The sequence below is a fragment of the Rhinatrema bivittatum genome, chromosome 1 (assembly GCF_901001135.1).
Source record: "Rhinatrema bivittatum chromosome 1, aRhiBiv1.1, whole genome shotgun sequence".
Taxonomy (NCBI): domain Eukaryota; kingdom Metazoa; phylum Chordata; class Amphibia; order Gymnophiona; family Rhinatrematidae; genus Rhinatrema; species Rhinatrema bivittatum.
Genome location: NC_042615.1, coordinates 668977143 through 669003934, shown reverse-complemented (window position 1 = coordinate 669003934; position 26792 = coordinate 668977143).

The following is a 26792-nucleotide window of genomic DNA, read 5'->3' as shown; positions in this document are numbered from 1 at the left end:
TGGCATTTATTTTTTCAAAATAATTTTTCCAAACAATCTTTGTTGCAAATAAAATTGATAGCACAACAGTACTTATCTTATGTATTCATTACAAAACTCATTCCCATGGCATATCCACTAAGTTCAAAGCACAGCCTGACACTGGCAGTGTTTCGTTGCCTTCTTTGGGGGCAGTATAGTCCAAATGTGCTTATTGCTCAGAATCTGCAGGAATAAATGAATTTGGATCAGCATGCTATCCAAAACCTTTAAGTGGCTTGTTGGTCTAGGGGTATGATTCTCACTTTGGGTGAGAGAGAGGTCCTGTGTTCAACTACCAGATGAGTCCTTGGGTTTGTGCACATGTGCATTCTGGCTAGCAGAAGATGAAATCTCCCCTGGCTGACAGGAGCTGCAAATCCTGTACAAGTTGAGCTTTTATTACTACTTTTATCATAAGGTTTGGGGCTAACTGCATAGAGTGGCATCTATTACCCTTGAGAGAAACATGGAGGTATCTTGCACAGAGCGGCAGATACTATGATAAGAAGCTTGAAGGGCAGACTGGATGGGCCACTATTACTTTGTTACTATGTTACTATGTAAGAGTACTCCCACTGAAATGAATCCCACATTGTTTTTTATACCAGGCACAGGCATTTCCCAACTAGGTTCCACTCAAAGTTTATCTCCATTCTGATTCATACCCAGTAATCCATTCCTCGATCACAAGCCTGGCTGGGCAGCCTACTTCACAAAGCACGCTACCCAATGGGTATGGGGGGAAGGGGGGATGGGGGGGTGGGTTAAGGACCTTTCTGTTTTGGGCGGAGTAAATCAAGAAGGGAAAACCAACCGTGAAGTTCTATATGTGATATTATTATTGAACGGCTTATTTACTGCTAGATGTTCCATGACAACCATTTTGTTTGCCGTTAGCCATGTGGTGATGACTATGTTATTGTATGGTTATAATGTTTACCAGTATATGTTCACTCTTACTTCACAATAAAAAGATGAACAAAAAAACCCAAAAAAACCTCATGAGGGAGTATATAGGACACTCCTTCAGAACACCTTAAAGGACCAGCTACAGCTATCTGGCCCAGTCCTCCTTAAGAGCCAACTAAGCAAGGGATTCTAGGTCCAGGAAGCTTTTCTTCAGCACAGCATAAAAAGGCAGGGCACAGAAGGGTTGGGAAGGCCCCCAGAGAGAAGGCAGGAAGCTGTTATGTGTTGAGGACTTTGAATAAGCTAAGTAAGGTCTGTAAAGCTAAGCAGCCTTTGTTCTGAACATTTTTGTTATTGTAAATAAAGTTGTGTGTGAAAACAGCCAGAGTCTGCCTCCTGGCTGTTTCCAAAGCCATGATACTTGCCTCTTAGAATTGCTTCCAAATTACTATTTATCTAGCAGTCCCCTTAACAATACTACATTATAAGGATACTTTGTGTCTTCTTTGTTGATTTTTTTTTAATGCCCTTATGAAATTACCCTTCCATTTGCAATTTGTTACAATCCTTAAGCAATCACTGATGCTTTTCAGTCAACAGCATGCCTAAGCTGACAATAGTGTTTGCGAGTCAGATATATTTGAATTATAATTTGTCTCTTTCTTATCTTGACTGGTACATATATTTCATTACTACATTTCATTCACACTCACACTCACACTTTGCTTTCCCACTGCCCTTGCTTCAGTTACCATGTTTTTATTTTTAACTCTTTATAGGCCTTAGTAATGAGCTATAGCAACATGCTTCTGCTCATATCAAATCTCACTAGGTTATTGTCCCCAGTTCTAAACTGTCATAGCTTTTCTCACCCTTGGAGATCATTGCTCTCACTGACATCATCTGGGGAAATAGTCCCAGGTGCTAAGTGATATACACTTTAAATGATGCCTGAGGCTTTGGTTTCTTATCTGGGTTTTCATGTATTAATGTTACTTAATTTTTGTTAATCTTACTTTTTGTTGTCTCTTTTTCAGTTTTCACATATTTTCCTGTGCTTTGACCTGACTTCATGATGCTGCACCTGCCTCTTCACTAGTCTGGGAAGTTGTTGCTAGGTATCCGAGGTACGGCTTTGGTGCCAGCACTGGTTGCCATGGATGGATGCTATAATTTACTTTAAAAGCATTAATTTTCAATTTACTTGACCTTTAAAAAGGTTTTTCCCATTGGCTAAAATATTTCCCATGTTCATGTATTTTTCCCCTTGCACTCTGAGCTTTTAAAGAGTTCAATAGTCTTACATTGGCATACATATTTTTCTTTCAAAAACTAATATGGAGACACTTTTTCTAATAACTGTATCAAGGCTCTTGGATTCCCTTTTGCTAAGCATCATCAAAATTCCCTGACTTTCAGGAGCTTTGAAGAGTTTTTAGTCCCACAATTGGCACAGGCTCTCTTGGGGCATATTACACTTTCAAAACTGACTCTGGAGCTGGGGAAGTGGGGTAAGTCAAATGGCCACCACCTTTGTTTTGTTTTAATTCTGCCTAATTTTTTATGTTTTTGGAAGCACCTCCCCCCCTCCCTTTTGAGCTGCAGATGACGTCAGCTATATCATGGCCTAGCCGGCTTCATCACATTGGGGCTTCCCTAAGGCCCATCAATGCTGCTTGCCTCATATAACTTCAAACCACACCAGCATTTTAGAGCACTTACCCAGTGATTTGACAATCATGGCAGGAGGATGCCGGCAGCATCAGCGCTTGTGTCCTGCTGTTTCCTGCTCCCGCCTTCTTTCCTCGGGCTGCCATGCACAGAATTGAGGCACTCAGCTGTCCATCGGGTCCCTCTTCTCACTGCCGTTCCAGCATCTTGTTGCACCATGGCCCCTATCTCACTGTGCTCGAGGCTCGAGTACCCTTGCTTCAGTTGTAGCTCTTCTCTTCCTCTCTGCAACGCTCGCATTGGCTCTTGCCTCCTTCTTGTCGTGGGGCTATCCTGCTTTATCCGATTCTGCCTCACACTGGCGATTGTGGCTCCCCAGTCTCAGTTCTCCGGCGTTCACATCTGATCTGTTGGTGGGAGGATTGGCTGCCCCAGGCCTCTGTCACTCCCGCAATCATCAGCTGGGGACACTGGCACTGCCTTTCTCCAGTCACTACCTGCAGCCGCTACTGCTGCTGTCTGTTCCTCTCTGTGGCTTCACTGTTGCCCCGGGCCCTGGCTTCTATGATCAGAAGTAATTTTATTTCTTCTTATTTAATTTTAGGCACACCCTTTATACAAGGCAGGAGGCCTGAGTAGGCCACAAGGCAAGGTAGAATAGCGAGAAGGAGGTGGCCAGGGCACCCAATGAAGAGGCACCAAGGGATTGGACAGGCTAAGTTAAGTAGGCCTGGGACTTAGTCATCAAATGATCAGTGAGGAGGGAACTTGCACTGCTGGGAGAGGGGCTCGCTGAAGACCTTTGCTGGTGGGGAAGCTGCATTGCAGGTGGAACCATGGCATGGGGAGCCTGCATAGCAGGTGAAACTGTGACATCTCCATTGAGAAAACTGACAGTTTCGACCTACTCTCTGTTTTCTGTCTTTTAACCAGTTTTCAATCCAAACTAGAACATTGCCTCCTATCCCATAACTTTTTAACTTCCCTAGGTACTTTGTCAAACGTTTTCTGCAAATCCAGATACACTGTATCAACTGGCTCCCCTTTATCCACATGTTTATTCATGCCTGCAAGAAAATGCAGCAGATTGAGGAGGTAAGACTTTCCTTGGCTAAATCCACGTTGGCTTTGTCTCAGTAAACTGTAACTCATGATTAAAACTTGGGGCTGTTTCAAATCTCAGTGGTGACTGCTTGTACTGGCTTTGTCACAAGCCTTTGCGATATATAGCTCTGAAACAGTCTGGTACTCTAGTTTGTGGGTTGTTAGTATATTATGATATTTTAACCATCCAGTTCTATATTCCACACTGTTTACTGTTCAGGTTATACATTTCAGGGTTGTATTTAATTTTTAAAATATATCTATTGGCATATAGTATAACTGGTCCATTCACCATGGCATATAAATATTACTATTTGATAAAACAAAATTGTCTAGAATTGCATGGCACCTTTAAAAAAAGGTTTGCTTTATGGCTCTATGACCTGTATGTGTGTGCTACAGAAGATTTTATTTTTGGGGGGGGGGGGGGGGGGCGGGGAGCAGGTTCTTGCAGTTGCTCAGTAGCAGAGGGGGTACTATGGAACTGCATGGGGGCATGGAAATGTGGATATGTGTGAGTGAGTGTGTGTTTATAGGTGGGAGAGGTAGGTGAGTTCCATCAGGGAGAGATAGACTTGTGTAGCGTTCTGCCTGGTCCACATGTTGCTGCTTTGCCTCTCCACCTTCATCTGATGCACCAGCCTGTGAGCACAGCACTGAATGATATATCCGGAGATAAAATGCCTACTCAATATTTTCTGGGAAGGCACTGTAATTAGGAGCCAATAGTTGCAGCAGTTTCTTAAATCCCATGTTCTCCCATGTTCATACCAAACGGTATGGTTTAATATCACTAAAAGAATAGGGAAAAGAACCACAAAGACCCGAGTTTTACAGTTCAAAAACACAGACTTTGAGGAAATGGGGAAGTACCTAGAGGAAGAACTAAATGGATGGGAAAATGAGAGAGATGTGGATCAACAGTGGACCAATCTAAAAGGAGCAATCGCCAAGGCAACTGTTCTATATGTTAGAAATGTAAAGAAAAGCAAAAGAAAAATGAAACCTATCTGGTTCTCAAAGGAGGTGGCTGACAAAATTAAAGCTAAAAGAACTGCATACAAGAAATACAAAAGATCCCAAAGGGAGGAGCACAAAGAAGAATATCTGATTCAACTGAGGGAGACTAAGAAATTAATCAAGTTGGCAAAAAGTCAAGCAGAAGAGAGGATTGCCAAGGAGATAAAATATGGTGACAAAACATTTTTCAGATACATCAGCGAAAAGAGAAAAGTCCAAAGTGGTATAGTGAAATTGAAAGGTGGAAATGATCAATGTGTGGAGGGAGACGAAGAAATGGCAGAAATATTAAACGAATACTTCAGCTCTGTGTTCACTAAAGAAGACCCTGGAGAAGGACCATCTCTACACAACAAGAAACTGGAGGGAAGCGGAACAGAGGAAAATCCATTTACAGTAGATAATGTATGGGAAGAGCTAAAGAATCTGAAAGTGGACAAAGCCATGGGGCCTGATGGGATTCATCCAAGGATACTGAGGGAGCTCAGAGATGTGCTGGCGGGACCGCTGTGCGACCTGTTCAATAGATCCCTAGAAACAGGAGTGGTGCCGAGTGATTGGAGAAGAGCGGTGGTGGTCCCTCTTCACAAGAGTGGGAACAGAGAGGAGGCTGGTAACTACAGACCAGTTAGCCTCACTTCAGTGGTGGGAAAAGTAATGGAGTCACTGTTGAAAGAGAGAATAGTGAACTATCTACAGTCCGGAGAATTGATGGACCAGAGGCAGCATGGATTCACCAGAGGAAGATCCTGTCAGACAAATCTGATTGACTTTTTTGACTGGGTAACCAAGGAATTGGATAGAGGAAGAGCACTCGATATCATATACTTGGATTTCAGCAAAGCTTTTGATACGGTTCCGCACAGGAGACTGGTGAATAAAACGAGAAGCTTGGGAGTGAGTGCCGAGGTGGTGACCTGGATTGCAAATTGGTTGACGGACAGAAGACAATGTGTGATGGTAAATGGAACCTTCTCTGAAGAGAGAGCGGTTTTAAGTGGTGTACCACAAGGATCGGTGTTGGGACCGGTCCTGTTCAATATCTTCGTGAGCGACATTGCGGACGGGATAGAAGGTAAGGTTTGTCTTTTTGCGGATGACACTAAGATCTGCAACAGAGTGGACACGCCAGAAGGAGTGGAGAGAATGAGACGGGATCTAAGGAAACTGGAAGAGTGGTCGAAGATATGGCAGCTGAGATTCAATGCCAAGAAGTGCAAAGTCATGCATATGGGGAGTGGAAATCCGAATGAACTGTATTCAATGGGGGGGGGAATGCTGATGTGCACGGAGCAGGAGAGGGACCTTGGGGTGATGGTGTCTAATGATCTGAAGTCGGCGAAACAATGCGACATGGCAATAGCTAAAGCCAGAAGAATGCTGGGCTGCATAGAGAGAGGAATATCGAGTAAGAAAAGGGAAGTCATTATTCCCTTGTACAGGTCCTTGGTGAGGCCTCTCCTGGAGTACTGTGTTCAGTTCTGGAGACCGTACCTTCAAAAAGACAAAGACAAGATGGAGGTGGTACAGAGAAGGGCGACCAGGAAGGTGGAGGATCTTCATCGGATGACGTACGAGGAGAGATTGAAGAATCTAAATATGTACACCCTGGAGGAAAGGAGGAGCAGAGGTGATATGATCCAGACTTTCAGATACTTGAAAGGTGTTAATGATCAAAAGACAACGACAAACCTTTTCCGAAGGAAAAAAATCAGCAGAACCAGGGGTCACGATTTGAAGCTCCAGGGAGGAAGATTCAGAACCAATGTCAGGAAGTATTTCTTCACGGAGAGGGTGGTGGATGCCTGGAATGCCCTTCCAGAGGATGTGGTGAAGACCAGAACTGTGAAGGACTTCAAAGGGGCGTGGGATAAACACTGTGGATCCATAAAGTCAAGAGGCTGCCAATGAAGAGTGGGTGACTCGCCAGAATGATGGCTACTGCCTGGAGTCAATACCCTTATTAAATAAACATACACAGGCTTACTGTGACTCCAACATCGCTCTAAGCTTCAACAGCAAGAGGAAATGTGGAAAAAAGGATTCACACTCACAAAGAGGGGAGTAGCTGGCTTGTTACGGCGGTTACTACCCCAAATCAAATAAGCCTGATACTTCACTTTCAATGCATATACAGCAAAGTTCTCTGATTCAACGGCAGGGGAGAAGAAAAACTGATACTTCACACATCCAGCAGAGCTCTCTGCTTCAACAGCAGGGGAGAAGAAAAGAGGGTTCGCACTCACAAAGCGGGGAGTAGCTGGCTTATTACGGCGGTTACTACCCCAAACCAAATGTGCCTGATACTTCACTTTCGATGCACATCCAGCATGGCTCTCTGCTTCAACGGCATGGGAGAAGACTTATACGTCACGCATATCCAGCATAGCTCCCTGCTTCAACGGCAGGGGAGAAGAAAAACAACCAATAAGGGCTAATAACATAGTCTGGGTAAAACAAATAAGCATGGGTGCAGCTTGCTTATTGCGGCGGCTACTACCCCTAACGAATCAAGCTAGATATTTCACTTGGATGCAGCTCCATCACTGCTCTCTACATTAAAGGTGGGGGTGGAAGGGAAATAGAACCAAGAGCTAAGAGAAACAGATAAGTATGAGAGAAAATATGTGTGAAGCTTGCTGGGCAGACTAGATGGGCCATTTGGTCTTCTTCTGCCGTCATTTCTATGTTTCTATGTTTCTATCATTTTCCTGATGCAGCATGTGACCTCCTTTGATGCATCCTGACTCCTACTATGGGACAGTGATGTGGTGACCACACCATCTGCTCCATGGTAGCTTGCCACTGAGATGAGTTTGAGAGCTGCTTGCCTGTCACCACCCTGGAGGAAGAGGCTGGTGGGTTGCTTAGGAGACTGACTTCCCTTGTTCTAGCACTTTACTGCTGTTGCTGCCACTGTTTTTTTGACTGGTAGACCAGTTCCCCAGACTAGTACTTGTGCCCTCCCCTGAAGACCATGCTACTGGTTGTTCTCTTTTCATGTGATGCGGCATACCACTGTTTGTAAAATCTCCCAGCACTTTTCCCCCTATCTATGCACATACAATAGTGAATGCACTGTGGAAGATGCAGGTCCTCCTCTCTGATAAAGCACCCCCATACCTCAGATTTCTTATGGGACTTCCTCTTCCTTTCTGCAGGTTTGGGTGCTGCTGCATGGCTGGGGTTAAGAACAGGCAGAGAGGTAAAAAGCCAGGGGCATCACTCAAGCAGTACACTACCTCCTCTTCCTAGAGGGTGCTCTATGGCAGTATTTTTTTCTGCCTCGTGTACCTGATCAATAGAAGATTTCATGCTATAACTAGATGACCCTCCCACCCGCACTTCTCCACAGCTACTAACTGCTCTATCTTGTGGTACAAGCATATCTAGCAGTACAACCGTATCAGTTCTGGCACTGTTATGAGTTGCCTGGAAGCAATGCTAATAGTGAAAGCTACCAACATTGCTACTCCTGTCCTGGCAATGCATGATGCCACTGGGAGTGATATTCTTTTATGGTAATTCTGGTGGCCGTGGGGTTTTTGGGGGTGCCAGGAGGAGTGGAAGAGTTCATGTTGGTGAGGGGCAGGAGTTGGACAGTAGGAGAGAATTAAGAAGGGGTCCTGGAGTCCTGATACTTAATTTTAAATTTTAGAAGGGGAAGTTGTGGCAACTCCTTGGGCCAAAAGCCCCAAATTTTCACATGTTATTTTGGGAGGGCTTGGGGTAGAAGGGACATTGGATGCAATGCCCCCCATATGTTTAAAGCCTTTAATGTGGTAGCGGAGGGGGAGGGTTAGGGCCAGCTGGCCTGCTATGACTTAAAATAATTTTTTTGGTCACCACTTAACTAGATATATTTTGAATATATCTGGTTAGAATATAAGAACATAAGACTTGCCACACTGGGTCAGATCAAGAGTCCATCAAGCTCAGTATCCTGTTTCCAACAGTGGCCAATTCAGATCACAGGTACCTGGCAGGATCCCAAGGGGTAAATAGACTCCAAGCTGCTTATCCCAAGGATAAACAGTAGATTTCTGCAACTCTACCTTAATAAAGGTTTATGGACTTTTCCTCCAGGAACTTGTCCATACCTTTTTTAAATGCAGCTACATTAATAGCTTTCACCACATCCTCTGGCAATGAATTCCAGAACTTAATTATGCATTGAATAAAAAACTATTTTCTCTTATTAGCTTTAAATAAATTACCTAGTAACTTCAATGTGTGTCCCCTAGTCTTTGCAGTTTTTGAAAGAGTAAAAACTGATTAACAACATTACTCGTTCCATTCAATTCATTATTTTATAAACCTCATCATATGTCCTCTCAGCCATCTTGTCTCCAAGCTAAAGAGTCCTAACCTCTTTAGCCCTTCCTCATATGGGAATCATTCCATCCCCTTTATCATTTTGGTCACCCATCTCTTTATCTTTTCTAATTCTGCTATATCTTTTTTTAGATGTGGTGACCAGAACTGCACACAATACTCAATATGAGGTCACACCATGGAACAATTCAGAGGCATTATAATACTCTCTGTTTTATTCTCCATTACTTTCCTAATAATCTCTGGCATTTTATTTGCTTTCTTGGCTGCTGCTGCACACTGAGCAGAAGATTGCAATGTATTAGCAATGACGATGCCTAGATCCTTTTCCTGAATGGTGACTGCTAATGTGGAACCTGCATTGTGTATCTATAATTTGAGTTACTCTTCCCTAAGTGCATCATTTTACATTTGTCCACATTAAATTTAATTTGCACTTTGCATGCCCAATCTCCCAGTTTTGCAAGTTCTTCATGCAATTTCTAACAATTCTCTTGTGATTTAACAACTTTGAATAATTTTGTGTAATTGGCAAATCTGATCACCTCACTTGTTGTTCCCATTTCCAGGTCATTTATAAATATATTGAAAAGCAGTGGTCCCAGAAAAGATCCCTGGGACTCTCCACTATTCACCTTTCCATTGGGAAAATTTACCATTTCGCCATACTCTTTGTGTTGACTTGTTAGGAACGTGGATCCTTGAGTCGGCTGAGCGGATGGTGATGCACTGTGGGAACCCACAGTGGACATCGCAGCCGGGAGGCGGCACTGAAGAGATGGCCCTGGAAGGCTTCACCCTTAGAAGCCCGCAGTGCCCCCGGGAGGAGCCCGTGAGAACCCGATCTGCTGGGACTTAAGCGAGATGCTCTGCAACTGAGGACCAGAGGAGATAGGTCAGGGAAGCAGCCGGCACCAGGAGGTCAATGAAGACTTCACCCTTGGAAGCCCGCGGTCCCCCCGGGAGGAGCCCGTGAGGACCCGAGCCACTGGGACTTAGGCAATGCCCCCTGGTGGATGAAGAGAAGCCAGAAGCCGGAGTCCAGCCAGGGACAGAAGCTGAAGCCAGAAGTCAGCTTCAGGTCGGAAGCCAGGAGTCAGAAGCCAAAGTCAAAGCCAAGGACGGAAGCAGAATCGGAAGTCCAGGGACGGAAGCCGGAGTCAAAAACCAGAAGTCAGAGCCAAAGACAAGTTCAGGGATCCGAAGCAGCAACTAGCAACTCAAAACAGAGTGAACCTCATTGCAAGGCGTTGGACAGGCCTAGCTGCAGGGTTTATATATCCCTGCAGCGTCTGACGTCATCGGAGGGCTGTCCTGATTTCTCCCGCGCTGGCCCCTTTAAATCTGGAGCCCCCACACACATGCGCTCGCCTAGGGGGCAGGGCCAGACTCGTCGGGCTGGCGGCGTCTCCTTTGAGGAGGGAGTGCCGCAGCAGGGCCAGGATTGGGCCTTGCCGACCGAGGAGGAGGCTCAGCGGCCTGGGCCAGCCTTGAGGTGAGTGGGAGGACCCGGGCTCGGCCCGGGACCATAACATGACTTTGTCAACTGCTTTCTGGAACTGGCTCACCTTTATCCATATGTTTGTTTATGCCCTCAAAAAAAATGTAGCAAATTGATAAGGCAAGACTTCTGTTGGCTAAATCTACATTGGCTTTGTCCTGATAAATTATGCCTATCTGTGTTCAGTAGTTTTGTTCTTTATGATAGTTTCTACCATCGTGATTGGCATAGTCGTCAGACTCACTGGATTGTAGTTTCCTGGATCCAGCCTTGATCCATTTTTAAAAATTGGTGTAATATTGGCAACCCTCCAATCTTGAAGTACTTTAAATGATGTTAATAATAGTTTACAAATTTCCAGTACAGGTTCACAGTTTTATTTTTCAGTTCTTTCAGCAGGCTGGAAGGCAAACCATTTGGTCCAGGTGCTTTGCTACTCTTTAGTTTCTCAATTTTCCCTAGTACTTCTTCAAGGTTCACTGAGATTTATTTCATTTCCTCTGAATAATCACCTTTGAACATCATTTCTAGTATGAGTATCTCTCTCACAAATAATGTTTTGGTAAAATGTTCAAGTCCACAAACTTACAGGGTCATTCATCAAACCGCATTAGGGCCCTAATGCCCTTGATAATGCTATAACGCATGTGTTATTTATCGCAGTGCCTACTGTGTATACAAATTTGCAAAATTTATTCAGATGGGTGGATTTTGGGAGGAATAGATGAAATTGAGATGTGCTAATGCTGCATATGATAGCACAACACATACGTTATACATGCTATTGTGGGCAATAATGCTGGAAATAACTACAACCTTTTTCCTAGCATTATGACCTGTGATAGCTGTGCGTTATACCCAAAATGGGATTTTCTGCAAATTCTGTTTCAGGTGGGAGAGGGGAGAGGAGTGGAGTGGGGAGAGAAAGAGAGAACCTCTGGAGTGGCACACATAGTAGTCAACCATTTATACCACAATAGGAGGGCAAACTAGTAACTCAAGATGAGGTTTTGGTGGTGGTCTAGAGTATTTGGGCCAGTTTTACTTGCCCTAGCTTGATAATACCCTGGTAGAGAATGTCCCCCATGAACATCATTATTTGAGATGTCTCTGTTAAGCTAATAAAGTATATATTTTGAATCTATATAAATAAAAATGTTAAATAGTTTGTACGTCGTCGCTAATCTCGCCAACCGCTTAACCGAATGTGTTCAAATTTGCACACAATATTCACTTCCCATACGGGAAGGATCTTATACACTTACATTACATATAGGTCACACCTGTGACAGGTAATACAAGTTTAAAAATTGCTTACACAAAACAGCGACATCTGGTGGCCGTCAGCGCAAGCGCAACCTCTTACACCTTTCACACACACACTCACACACCACACCCCACCCCACCCCCACACAGGGCTATTGTCTTTCATTCACACTCCCTCATAACACACAGAAATCCACACTCATCACACCACACACCCCCACCCACACGCCTGCCAATGTCACTTACTTCACCCACCCTCCCAAAACATACCAAAACACAAATTCCTGGCTGCTACATTGGGAAGCCACGCATTTCACACACCCTCCGATTTTAAATTAAAGTACCCCACCCATGCACTGCACTCCGATCACACACTACACCTGAAACAAGTCCGTGCTTCTCCGCCGGCACCACAGGAACAGTCCGGGACACATCGCATTCAGTAGGGCCGTCGGATGCCAGCAACCAAAATGGCGCAGGCGGACCTTGCCCTTACTATTCTATACGGAGACAACAATGATGTTGGTACACCATGTGACATAGTAAGGGCAAGAGCCCGTCGGTCCCATATCCTCAGCGGACATTTGCCCTTACTAGGTCAGGAATCCTGATGCACATCTTTCACCGGTGAAGTTTTGCAACATGGCAGCAGGTGGAACAAACCCTAGCACACACCCTCACCTCCGGCTGGCAGTTTACACAGGTAGCCGGGGAGGAGCACGGTGGGGGACCGTTCTTATTTTCCACCGCGCGTTTTTCACAGGGGGGGGGGCACTCATTCTCCACATCTCCCGAGAAGGGGGCTGTATTGTGGGTTACTCTATTTCGCCGGGTTGGGGGGGGGGCCAGGAAGGTGAGCTTGCATATTTAAACTATTCTTTCCTGGTGCTGTTCATTTGGGGTACAAAAAAAAACACACACAAACTGTAACCTTTACTGCTCTGTTCTGTTTTTTCAACTTAACCAGGCTCAGCCACAGCAACGCGTGAACTGATTGCTTTCAAATTTGGACACAAGCTTCACCTCACATACGGCAAGGTTCTTCTACACTTACGTTACATATATGTCACACCGGGGGCTGGTAAAAAAGTTTTAAAATTTGGTTCCACAAAACATCGACATCTGCTGGACGTAAGCGCAAGGTCTTACACCTTGCACAAACGCTCACACCCCACACACACTTGACCAATGTTTGGGATTCACACACCCTCCAACCAGACACAAATCCATCCTCCTCACCCCCCCCCCCCCGCACACATGCCAATTGTACTTACTTCACACACCCTCCCAAAACACACAAAAACCCACAAAATTCCAGCATGCTACACCAGGAGGCCACTCACATGCCACATGTTTGCTATTCCCACACCCTACGAACTCACACAACAACACACTCCTCACACCCCCCACACCCATGACTTTTCTACTTACTGCCCACACCCTCAGAACGCACGCAAAACGGCAGAATAGTTCGGGCTGCTCCAGCGGGGGGGGGGGGGGGGGGAGGCAACAAAGCTCCGTGACACATCGCATACACTACGGCCGTCGGCTGCCAGCAATCAAAATGGCGCCGACGGCTCTGTCCCTTACTAGGACACTCGGGAACGCCAATGGCGGCAGTAGCCCATGTGACATAGTAAGGGCGAGGGCTCTTTGACGCCATTTTCTGGACTGGCAACCGGTGCACCTTCGCCCTTACTATCTGAGCGAGACGACCGCTCCCATTGCTCCACCCCACTGACAGAGTAAGTTCTAACAGCCGTCGGAGACAGTTTCAGTGCTAGCTGCCAAGGGCCCGGCGCTAATACTTCCATGCCGGAACGAATGCCCGCACCACCGACTACCATTTTTGAAAGGTGTCGTCGGACCTGCAGGGGGGGGCGTGGGGATGTTCTTGCGTCCATGTTCGGGGGGGGGGCAGGGGGCGGTTATCCCCATTCTCTTTTCTTTCTTTTCCACTTAACCTGGCTCTGCCACTGCAACGCGTGGCCGGGTACAGCTAGTAAACAATAAGAATTATTCAAAGATCTTGCATGTAAACTTTCAAAATCCATAAGTCCCATTTGCAAAACTCTTAAAATTTGCAAATTCAAATTACTAGAAGGTATTAGAATATTGTATGAATCTTAACATTTTTTCTAAAGAAGCAAATATTTGCTTCCAAACTGACCAAAAATATTCAAATTGTGCACATATGGAGCCTTCAGCCAAACAGTTCACAATTTGATTATCTACAGCACTCCACTTTTTTCTGAGTGGGTTCAAATCAGATCCCAACTACTTTTCCCATTCGTAACTTAAAGCTGTGTGGCTTGATACATAATAGAAATGAAAATGGATTTTGTTTAAATATAAAAATAATGTATAAACCAAATAGAATGCTTAGTTTGATGCTGAGTGCACTATTGGTTGGAAAAATACAAATTAATTTCCTAACTACCTAACTGGTGCATTCATATAATTTACTTAGTTTTAAAAATATGATAACACAAAAGAATTAATAAAACCTAAACAAAATTTAGCTTCTCATATAAATAATTCCTTCTGGACAGGGTGTTGACTTTTGATTAATGTCCTTTCAAAGTTAGAGGCCTTGTGTTCCTGCGTTTTCAGTTCCTTTACACAGGATATTAACTGCCAGTAAATTAGGAAGTTTTGCTTCAGTAGCATTCTGAAAGCATTTGAAAGGAAATTGTTATTTTTACTGATTGCAACATGAGGTAAACTGTGCTGAAACTGTTATATCATTGCCATTCTCAATTTCTTAGCAAACATGCAGTGTTAAAGCATCGTTTCCAATATAGCTATATTTTCAAAATAATATCAGATTTTATCTTGGTGGTGGTAAGGGGTCAAGGTAGGGTTTTGAACCCTGCCTTGCTTAGAATGTGTTTTATTAGAGCAGTGTACGGTTTCCCAGAGGAAAATGTTCATATCTATTTATATATAATCTGTAAAATGATTAAAACTATTTGAAAAAAATTATATATCTATATATAGATATATATATAGATATAGATATAGATATAGATATACACAGAAAGGTAATATAGTGAAATAGTCTAGTCACCCTGTGTTTGCCCAATTAAAAAAGTATTACTGTTTTTAAGTAGACAGCAGGAAAAAGAGAGAAAACTGGAGAAAATCTCACTGTCTGTAGCACCATAATGTTGAATAAGTTCATTAAACTACTGCTTGCTCTTCACTCATTATTTTTATATTACAGAACCAAGTTTGTTTTCATCTAAAATAAAATGAATAAAATCTGATCTCTTTTGAGTTTAGGATAATAATGACAAGTGAACTAAGAATCTTAATAAGATGTTATTTAAATGAGCCCCCGCCCCATACATAGCAACATAGAACATGACAGACGTTTTCAGATTAAATAAAATATGTCTAGTTTAGTGGTTCAACCTTATTTTAAGTTATTCTTAAAAAAATTGATATAGGCTCATTTATCAATCTGCTCAAAGTAGACATATGGGTAATAAAGGCATATGCATTATGCACTTCATTTAATAAGACCCACATATTTTATCCAAAGGAGGGTTCCAAGATCAGACAATTTCATTTAGAAAATTTGTTTGAAACCTTAGAAGAACTATTAATCAGTCTTAATTATGTCAGTACAGAATCTTAAATTCACTGTATCTACATAAATACCATTTAACATTTAATTTGACGTGCCACAGTGGATATTTGAGAATGGAATTTCACAAAACTTATGACTTGAATTAAAATTAATCATTTGCTAACCCTCATTAAGAATGTCTTGGATCTTTACAAAAGTTGGAAAATATTAATAGCTACCAGTGACTTTTAGCTAAAGGCATCATGAGAAAACTAAGAAGTAATCATGTATATATTTTTTCATTCCAGCAAAGAAAGCTTTGAGCATGGCGCTCATAATTGTACATCAATACTTTTACTGTTTTATGAATATGTATTTGGATGTTAAGAAGATAAAGGAGAGTAAAATAAGTAAACAAGAAATAACCATCATCAACACTTAATGAAAAAAAAGGATCTTCATTTTAATTTTTCTTTATTATCCTTTATATAGTTAATTTTGTCAGTTTCATTCTTCGCCAAGTATTTCCTCTCTGATAAGTGGTTACTTTTCTCTTCCAGTTTTTCCTATTTTGTCCTCTCTTTCCTCATATTGCTTGCCACTTTATTTTTTTGGATCATTGTCAAGTGCCATCTTCAATATGAAGGTTGACAACTCTGAGACAATTCTCTCTAGGCCTGATTTTAAAAGGGCCACGCGTGTAAAAACCAGGGGTTATGTGTGTGGCCGGGTCTTGTGCATGCCACACGCATTTTAGAATGGGCTTGACCATGCACGTAGCCCCTGTTACGTGCAGAAGTGCCAGGCCCTGCAAAAAGGGGTGGGGCCAGAGCATGGTCTGGGCAGGGAGGGGTAGGACCATTAGCCATTGTCCTGGGGAGGTGTGCGCTGGCTGGCTGCTTCCGAGGAGCAGTAAGTATGAAAATTAAAAAAAAAAAAGGAGATAGGTTGGGTTAGTTTAGGGGTCGGGGAGGAGAGGGGAAAAGGAAGGAAGGGTAGGTAGGGCTAAAGGAAAGTTCCCACCCAGTCTGCTCCTTAATTGGAGTGACTGGGTGGGATCTGGGCAAAGGCCCAATCACGTCACCGCACATACTTTAAAAAATTCCCCCCTGCACGCGCCAGTCACAGGCTGCCCACACATGCACGTGCAGATGTTGTATTTTATGAAATGATTGCGTTCATGTGCGCACGCCGGGAACTGCACGCACATGAACGCACGGGTGCAGCTTTGAAAATCAACTCTTCTATGCTCAGCTTTGATCTTTATTTTGCACACATTTCCAGGTCCATTTGTAATATCAATACCTCAGACTGCTCTCCTCTATTTCTTTTGCCCTCTTTTATTCTATCTGGTACAAAATTAGCTAGTTTGCCACCAAAATTTCTGAGTACATAGCCAGAAAATCTCATTTTCCTTTTGACCACAGCTTCTGTCATGGATCTTCTACTTCCCATCATCTCATGTATTATTTCATCTGAAATCATGTCCTTCCAATTAAATTATCAGAATTTTTTCAAATACCACATTTCAAATGTGTATATATATATATATATTTTATAATCTCTTTGCAATAAGTCCATGCTTCCTTTCCATGTCCTATGCTAAGAAAGTGTAAGCACTCAGTCTTGTCCTCCTACAAAACTCCTTACAATTCCAAAAATAATTTTAGCTTTCCCAATTATGTTTTCTTCTGGACTATTATTTGTATTTACATCCAATATTAGTAAAAATAACTATTTCAGGCCTACCTTTAAAACATATTTTAAAAACCCCAAATCTTTAGAGCCGGATTTTAAGACGTACACGTGGGCGTACATTTGTGTGCGCAACTGGCGCACACAAATGAACACCCAATTTTATAACATGCACGCACAGCCACACGCATGTTATAAAATCCAGGGTTGGCACATGCAAAGTTCCCTCTGAGGCCGCATCCAAAATTGGAGCGGCCTCAGAGGGAACTTTCCTTCCGCCCCCCCCCCCTACCTTCCCCTCCCTTCTCCTACCTAACCCACCCCCAGCCCTACCTAAAATCCCCTCCTAACCTTTATTTTATAAGTTGTGCCTGCCTCCGGGCAGGCATAGGTTGCGCGTGCCGGCCAATGGCCGGCCCGCGATTCCGGGCACAGTGCCAAATGGCCGCTGTACCTGAAGGCTCCAGCCCTGCCCCCGCCTTGTCCCGCTCATGCACCGCCCATGCCCTTCCCCTTTTTTCAAGCCCTGGGAAGTAGGCAAGCCAAGCCACAGTATTTGAGCAAAAGTTAGCTATACCTTAAGAGGTGTAACAAACTTTCCTTGGAAGCATCAGGATGAAAATGCACAATCTGATGCTTCTGGGCTTCTTCCTTAAAGGGCCTGCCTCTAATGCCTACCTCCCATCTGTAATGAAAGGAAGCCTGGGAGTCAAATGAGACCCCTTCTCCACTCCTGTTCTCCATGCTGCCCTCTGAGGCAGCCAAAGAATTAAAAATAAAAAATGCAGTGTAAAATAATCTGGCACTGGCTTTGCCTCCCCCAGACACAAACTCCATCCTCTTGGAGTTAAAAAGTTATCCTGCCCCACCTCCCCAGCCCTCTTTCCCTCTTCTCCTCTTCTCTGTCCCCCTGATCATTATCTTAATCTCCCTAGTATCTAGTTATTCCTGGAGCACTTCCAATGGTGCACCATGATAGGCGCAAAAGTATTCCTGAGACCAGCCAACAACATTTTCAAGATGGCATGGCCAAGGGGCCAATGGGCCAATGGGATTAAGGTAATGATCAGGGAGGGTCAAGTGGCAGGGGAAAGGAAAGGAGAACCAAGAGGTGGGATGGGTAACTTTTTTAATTCCAAGGGGTAGGATTTAGGACTGGGGTTGGCGATGGAGCCAGAACATTTTACACTATTTTTTAAGTCAATATTCAGTGTCACTTAGCTACATAAATTCCAATTTATCTGGCTAAGTGGTGGCATCTGAATATCCGGCCATGTTCAGCAGCTGCCACTTAGATAACCACTTATTCGGTTAAGTACTGTAGTTAGCCAGCTAAGGCCGAGACTTTCTAAGTCCAGGAGAGGTGGACAGATGAGGGACCTGGGAAATGGATGAAGAGCTGAAGATGAGATGGACAAGTCAAGTCAGGAACATCGGACATCAGGAACATGGAACATGGCACCTCAGGACATCTGGACACGGAACATCTGGAACATCAGGAACAGGAGACAGGCGACGATGGAGCTTCAATGAGACCATGAACATCAAGGAGACGAAGTTCAGGAACATGAAGAACACGGAACAAAGATCCATCAAGGCACAGGAAGACCACGGAGGACCTGGATCTACAGAAGACCACAGACGCTGTGCAGACTGGATCTGAAGGCCCTGAAGAACAGAAGCAGGGCCCTTTTATAGAGCTGAAGCAGGAACAGGTTGATGACATCATCGACGAAGGCTGTGGGTCTTTCCCTGCCGCTGGCCCTTTAAAAATTGAAGAGAGGCGCGCGCACGCACCTATGGTGAAGCAGGAAGGAGCAGACACGTCGGCGGCGTCCGTGCCACATGGAAGGCCTGACAAAGAGTGGCGGCGGTGGCAGCAGCAGCCCTGTCGTGAAGAGAGGACGCAGACAGCAGCAGCGGCAGCTTGATGCTGTGAAGATGGAGGAAGGCATCGGACTGGACAGTGGTGCTAGGACTGCGAAGGCCCCGACAATGCGACGGCTGCTGGGCTGTGCTCAGGAAGGCATCAGCGGCCTGGCTGGCTGTACAAAGTAGGGGACTGCCCACGGCTATCGCGGGCAGGATCCTAACAATATGCTGGCTGTGTCCCATCAAACCAGGTCTATCTAAATGTTCTGTGATTTTATTCTTTATAACTGAATTAAGACTACAAAGAGATTTTGAAGCTTTTAAAAAAGATCTTAAAACATGTTTATGTAAACAAGCATTTGAGATTTCAATGGCTACATAATATCACTATAAGTGTGAAGGGTTGAGGTATTTTTCTATTTCTTTTTTATTTTTACTCTAGTTTATACTTTTACCTGTTTTTAATTTTACATATTTTGTTATGCAATTTTATTATTCTATATTATTTTATTTCAAACTCTTTATTTTTTGTGTAGTAATAATGTGTGATGATTTTAAATGTTTAAAATTGTAAACTGTTATGACTGTTTATACAGAATAGTGATATATAAATTCAATAAATAAATAAATAAATAAATAAATAAATAAACAGTTTCTATGATGTTTCCTGGCACAGAAGTCAGGCTCACCAGTCTATAGTTTCACGGATCGCCCCTGGAGACATTTTTAAATATCGGAGTTATATTGGCCACCTTCCAGTTTTCAGGCACAATGAATGATTTTAATGATAGGTTACAAATTGTTTGTAATAGGGCTGAAATTTAATTTCTGAGTTCTTTCAGAACCCTGGGTTATATACCATCTGGTCCAGGTGATTTAATACTCTTCAGTTTGTCAATCTGGCCTACTACATCTTCAAGGCTCGCCATGATTTGGTTCAGTTCATCTGAATCGTCACCCTTGAAAACTGTCTCTGGAAAAGGTATCTCTACAATATCCTCTTCAGTAAACACAGAAGCAAAGAATTTGTTTGGTTTTTCGAGAATGGCCTTATCTTCGTTAAGTGCCCTTTAACTCTTCTATCATCTAATGGTCAAACGACTCACTTGCAGGCTTTCTGCTTCGGATATATTTTAAAAAGATTTTATCATGAGTTTTTGCCTCTATGGCCAACTTCTTTTCAAACTCTCTCTTAGCCCTGTCTTATTAATGCCTTACATTAACTTGCCAATGCGTATGCTTTGTCTTATTTTCTTCTGATGGATCCAATTTTTGAATGAAGATCTTTTGGCTAAAATAGCCTCTTTCACCTCACTTTTTAACCATGCTGGCAATTGTTTGGCCTTACTTCAACATTTCTTAATGTGTGGAATACATATGGACTGCACTTCTAAGATGGTATGTTTTAACAATGTCCACACCTGTTGCATTCTTTTTACATTTGTAGCTGTACTTTTCAGTTTTTTTCTATTTTTCTCATTTTATCAAAGTTTCTCTTTTGAAAGCTTAGTGCTAGAGCCGTGGATTTGCTTACTGTCCCCCTTCCAGTTATCATAAAATCATAAAATGATCACTATTACCAAACATTCCCACCACCAATATCTATCTCACCAAATCCTGTGCTCCGTTGAGAATTAGATCTAAAATTTCTCCTTCTCTCATCTGTTCCTGAGCCAATTGCTCCGTAATACTGTCATTTATTCCATCCAGGAACTTTATCTCTCTAGCATTTCCTGATGTTACATTTACCCAGTCAATATCGGGGTAATTGAAATCTAAAAATGCAACGAAGCAACACCTTGCACATGAGCAAGTACTAGAGAACAATAGTGCAGGTACAAATGTAAGTTCCACCAAATATTTCAAACAATGTATGTTTATTTCAGAGTGTTGAACTGGCAACTCCACTTATAACAACGAATAGCTTATCAAAGTCCCCCGACACGGTCCCGTGTTTCACTGTGGCTGCATTGGGAGGGACCCAGAATTTCAATATAATCTGCAAGGAAATATATATACATATAGATAGTAGAACAAAAAAGAAGCTACTATATTTCAAACAATTGTATAGACACGTACCTTTTGTAACATTCACTGGAGCGCAAGCGCCTCAAAAGTGACAGACATTTAAAGAGGAAGAAAGGCGCGAAACAGGAATCTATCGCGAGATGCGTGTTGACCAATCACAACAGAGCACAGGGCTATTCACTCAGTCAGACAAACAGATACCACTCAATCTCTTTGTTCAAACCTTTTGGACAGACAGTATCAAGGGTGTGTATCCATCTCTGTTCCCTTTGACCCAGCATTTCGGTAAAATCACCCCCCCCCCCCTGAGGTGGGCGGGCGACTACCTCCAATACAAAGAAGAAGAGATCAGAGATGGAATGCCCTTTTTGAGACCAATGGGCTACCAAGGGTTCGTCCTCTCTCTGATTTCGAATATTGGAACAGTGCTCAATCAAACGTGTTTTCACCATCCTGCCTGCTTCTGACTAGCTATTTAATACAGACACATAAACACAATAAAAAATATACCCCAATAATTAATTCTCCCCCAAACGTTTGTTCTAAAAATTTACCAGAGCAGTACAGCTTCGGTCACCAGCAAGGTGATTCTCTCCTCTCAGTGTTCCCACTTATCTATATGTAGTTAAAGGTAAGTTTTTTATGAAACACACATATAGGGCCAGATTTTATAACATGCGAGCGGGCATAGATTTGTTCACACAACCCGACGCGAACAAATCTACACCCGATTTTATAACATGCGTGCGCAGCCGCGTGCATGTTATAAAATCCAGGGTCGGCGCGCGCAAGGGAGTGCACAGTTGTGCAACTTGCGCACGCCGAGCCACCTTCCTCTGTTCCCTCCGAGGCCACTCCAAAATCGGAGTGGCCTCGGAGGGAACTTTCCTTCTGCCCCCCCCCCCCCCGCACCTTCCCCTCCCTTCCCCTATCTAACCCGCCCCCAGCCCTAACTAATCCCCCCCCGACCTCCATCCCTCTCAGTCCCTTGGCCCGGTGGCTGTTCCGGAGGCCTCGGTCCCGCCCCCAGAACGCCCCCAGGCCGGCGCCCCGCCCACGGCCCCACCCCTGGAACGCCCATTTTTTCAAGCCCCGGGACTTATGGGCGTCCTGGGGCTTGTGCACCTCCGAGCTTATGCAAGATAGGCTCGGCGCGCGCAGGGGGAGGCACGGGGAGGTTTTCTGGGGTTGCGCACGTATCTTACGTGCGCAACCCTTTGAAAATCTACCCCATACTGTATTTAGCCAAATTCAAGGGATGGGAGCAATTTTCAAACCTGCTTTTGACCCAGATAAATAGGTTTTTAGCTGCATGAATGCCTTTCAAAATTTGTCATCATGCTATATATATAATAAATCTATGGCCTTTCTCATTTCCCTTTTTCTCTACAGCATTCTTTTCAAGGGCTGGGTATGAGGTGGAGAGCAAGCTAGCATCAATGCAAGTGTTTATGTTAGTGTAGAGAAGGGGGTGTTTAGTGTGCCCGTGGACCTCAGCCCGACCCAGACCTTCAGGGCCAAGCCAAGGGTTGACGGTGGCTCCGCATAGCTGATGGTCTGACCCTCTGCCAGGCCGGCAAGCTTCCAAGGCTAACATCTGAGGATGGTGGAAGGTGAATGGTCCTCCGACCATTCCGAGCCCTTTCGGACCTGCTGCAAGCAGCATGGAGCAACAGGCCTGGCCTGAGGTTGAGGGCAGACGGACCTTGACACGAAGACAAGACTATGAAGGTTGATGCGACGGCATCACATGGCACGAAGACTCGGGTTGAAGACATGACACCAGGACTATGAAGACGTGACACCAGGATCGATGCAACGGCATCGCAGATTAAGACTTGACACCAAGGCTGATGCAAAGACATCACGGACCAGTGGTCAATGCGATGGCATCCCAGACCAGGGTCGATGCAACGACATCAGAGACATAACTCTGAAGTGCTGACATAACGAGGAACTTGGAATCCAGACGAGACGAGAAGTAGGGAAGGCGGACATTGGCACTGTCTCTCAGGGCGCCCTACTCAGGCCACCCACAGGACTGAGTCGCGGACCACCCTGTCCCACTGCGCGCCCTACACAGCCCTTGCAGGCTGGTCATGGACCACGAGGAGAACGGGACAGCGCAGGAAAGATCCAGGACATGACGGCTCAGGAGCGTGGGACACCAGTCCACCTGCAGGCCACTCCAACCCGGGAAAGATGTCGTCCGAGGGAGTCCGGCCCACAGGACCAGAAGGCTCAGGAGCACCAGACAAAGACACAGGAATGAACATCTAGGAAGGCAGGAACACCAGGACATAGAAGATCATAATGAGACACCAGGACACCTGGACGAGGACCTCAGGCTATGAAGACGTGACGTGGCATGACAAGAAGACAAGACGAGATGAGGAGCTCCACAAAGACTAGAAGACCTTTCAAAGGCTCTGGCAGGCAGGAGCCTCCAGAGGGAAGTCATCACAATGCAAGGCGAAGAACAGACTGACGGAGCAGCCCTTTAAAGGGCTGAAGCAGGAAGTCCCATTGAAGGTAGGGCCAGCACACTTCCTGTGCCTGGCCCTTTAAATTCTGCAGAGAGGCGTGCGCCGGCGCCAAAGGAGAGAGCAGGAAACTGTGCAGGACCGTAGACAGCGGCCTGCACTGACGCACAACGTCAGACGCGCAGGGCTGGCCTGGGAAGCAGGCCTCGATGACGGCAGCGGCTCCAGCCGCTGCAGGAGGCCCCGGGGGCGGCTCCAGCCGCTACTCCAGCTCGGGGCTGCGGCCTTAGCGCCGCGAAGATGCAGTCAGCAATGGGGGGCGGTCCCGGCCCCGCAGGAAGCTGGAAAGTCCGCGGCTCTGGCCGCGGTGAAGACTAGGAGCACGGGCGGCCTCCGGGCCACATAGAGAAGGAAAGTCTGCGGCTCCTGCTGCGCGGCGGGGCCGACATCGGCGGCATCGCTCCGTGAAGATAAAGCAGCAAGGTGAGAAAAACAGGGCCTGCTCGCGGGGAGACCCGCAGGCAGAGTTCATAAAGGTTAGGAGACCCCATGACTTGAAATGGCTTTGCAAATAACATTTTAGCAGTATACCCAGAAAAATACAGTTCTCTCATTAATAGTTTTCTGTAATCATATCCTCCTGTGTGAATTTGTAAATTAAATTGTCAGAAAAGGAAGTGAGAGCAACAGGGACTCCACAGAATGAGACACTACTTGTAGCTATTCTACGAATTTCAGATACAAATACCATAAAAATGATTCTCAAAAAAAAGATGAGAGAACACAAGGGAGGGAAAGATAAAGGCTGGAGCCAGAGAAGGAAATATAATTTATTGTATCTGGAGGTCATAAATTTGTATTTATGACCTCCAGATTATGTATTTGATTATCAAATTATGTATTTTACAAAAAAAAAAAGTCAAAACTGTATGGAGACTTATACCAGTTTAATGGTTGTTATTTAGGTTCATTTAAGCTTATCCAAGTCCGAAAGTTATATTTTATTAAATAGGAAGGTTTAAAAGAGATGATGATTAATTTTAAAAAGAAAATATATATTTTCTGATAATGAAATTTACAATTTTAAAGGCTGTTTAAGCTGTGCCATTTCTCCCTTTGTTTCAGATTTTTTAATAAAATGAAACTTAAAAAGTTGATCTAAAGACATTTGCGTTTCCAATTAATGTATTCCATTTATAGACTATTAACTGCTTATAGATATGTGTGACTGTTTTATTTATAATCCTGTATGTAAAATTTATAGGTCAATTTATATCAGGCTACTTTGCCAAAGATCACCTGCCGAAATAGCTGTGATATATTGTTATGTGCTGACTTGGAAATGTGAGCTGATACTTCAGCCAAAATCAATAAAATTGTCCTTTCAATGTGTCTGGATGAGCAATTGTTTTCCTGATACATTGTGCATGCCTTTGCCTCTGGCTATTTCTTCCTTTGAAGCTCCAAGGGTTCTTTCTATCTCTCCCTTTCCAGGCTCTTGTACTTTGTCTTTTATTCTCTGCTTCTAGGATTCTAAACCTCTCTTGCTTACTCTTTCTTTCCAGATATTCACAATTGGCACTGAGCCATGTGCATGGGTGCTAGGGGTAACCAAGCGCCCATACTGTGCTGGCTCGCTGGCTTACCGGCTTCCTCCGGTTTGCACCGCATCATCAGCCAGCCCAACCCACTCCTCTACAGTGTGGCAGTCGTACTGGCATTTAGTTCCAGATGCAGAGAAGGTTATGGGCCCAGCAGTCCCCTGCATCACCCGATATCATGGGGAACTCATCTCAGACTGCCCCATCTCCACTTGTACTGAGGGGCCATATCCCCGTTGGTCAGTGGATCCTGGAAGGCAGAGGAGCCAGGGAGAAATAAGAGGCTCAGATGCTGGCTGACCTAGCAACTCTTCTCCTTCCTCCCAGCGCCAGGGCTGAATGCTGCGGATAAGCGTCCACCCACCCTCTCACTTTCATGTTGCAAGCAGGAAGGAGGTAGATTGTGACAATTGCATTAGTTAATCCACAGGTTATGATCACTCTCTTAACCCTGTTAATAATTTGTAAATCATTCTTCTTTTCTTATCATGTTAACATTAGTGCTGTTATTGTTGCACTTGGGCAGGATACCTGAGCCATAGTGTGTGTGTTCGGGGGGGGGGCGCATATATGCTTGGGCACTTTCATCTACTACATGGCCTCATTAGAATGGGTGGAGTTAGGCCCTGGAAAAGCAGAAGCCTGGTGATTCCTGATTCAACAACATTTCAGACCTGGAGGGCTGACAGTCCTGCTTGCACTGGATGGCTGTTCAAAAGGTTTGGACTTGCATCCTTTTTGGGCAGGGAAGGGAGCTGGCCCTACTTGCTCATAGTGGAACAGATGCACAGTCCACCACCTGGCTTATATCAGTAGTAGGCCTTGATGTACATGTGTGGCAGAACCCCCTGGACTGACCTCAAGATGTCACTGTCCCTGTTTAGAAAAATCCATCCATCCCCTGAATCCCTCCCACCCGGAGGGTCTGGATTGGATGCCTGAACACTATTTAGCCCAGTCATTTGAGAACATTTTGAGGAAGCCTTTGAACAGTAAGGTGAGGACTCCCAGCTTCACCCAAATAGAATTTCATTTAGAAGTGATGCCTCAGCGTGCCCTCCCTGCCAGAGGATCGTTTTCCTACTAATTTACATAGAGAGAGATTTTTATGCCTGATACCTCCAGAGGGACCAAAGACCTGTGAGCCTACTCAAAACCTTAGGTGGGCAAGTACCAGTAATGGATCCTGCTGTGAAAGATAGTGAGGACAGAAGATGTATCCAGTTTAATGTTTGAAGAAATTTTTGGACTTGAGCAGAGTGGGGAGATTTTTTGATTTCCCCTCCCCACTGGAATTACAGTACTGAGAGCTAGCTTGATCCCACTGACTTTCCCCCATAAGAAGTCCCCCCACAAGCAACAGGTAAGGATGGAAGAACAAGTTAAGGATACTCCAACCAGATTTCTACACCTACGGGACCAGGATGGGCTGGGTGTCCGAGGAGAAGATGATTTAAGGTAGAACATTTTATTGTGAAGTGGGGAAACCCTCCATTAGGAATCCTCAATAGTGGTATTACTTAATACTTTCACATTTTCTTCCAGCTGGTTAACTTTAACATTAATAGGATTAACTTGCTGTAGAATAGAGATTTCTGCAATAAATCAGAAACGTTTATCGATGATTCTTGAATATTATCTAATTCCACCTGTACCTTTTTCTTAACCCCCAACATAAAAGGCCCTAACTATCACAGGATAACACTGTTCAG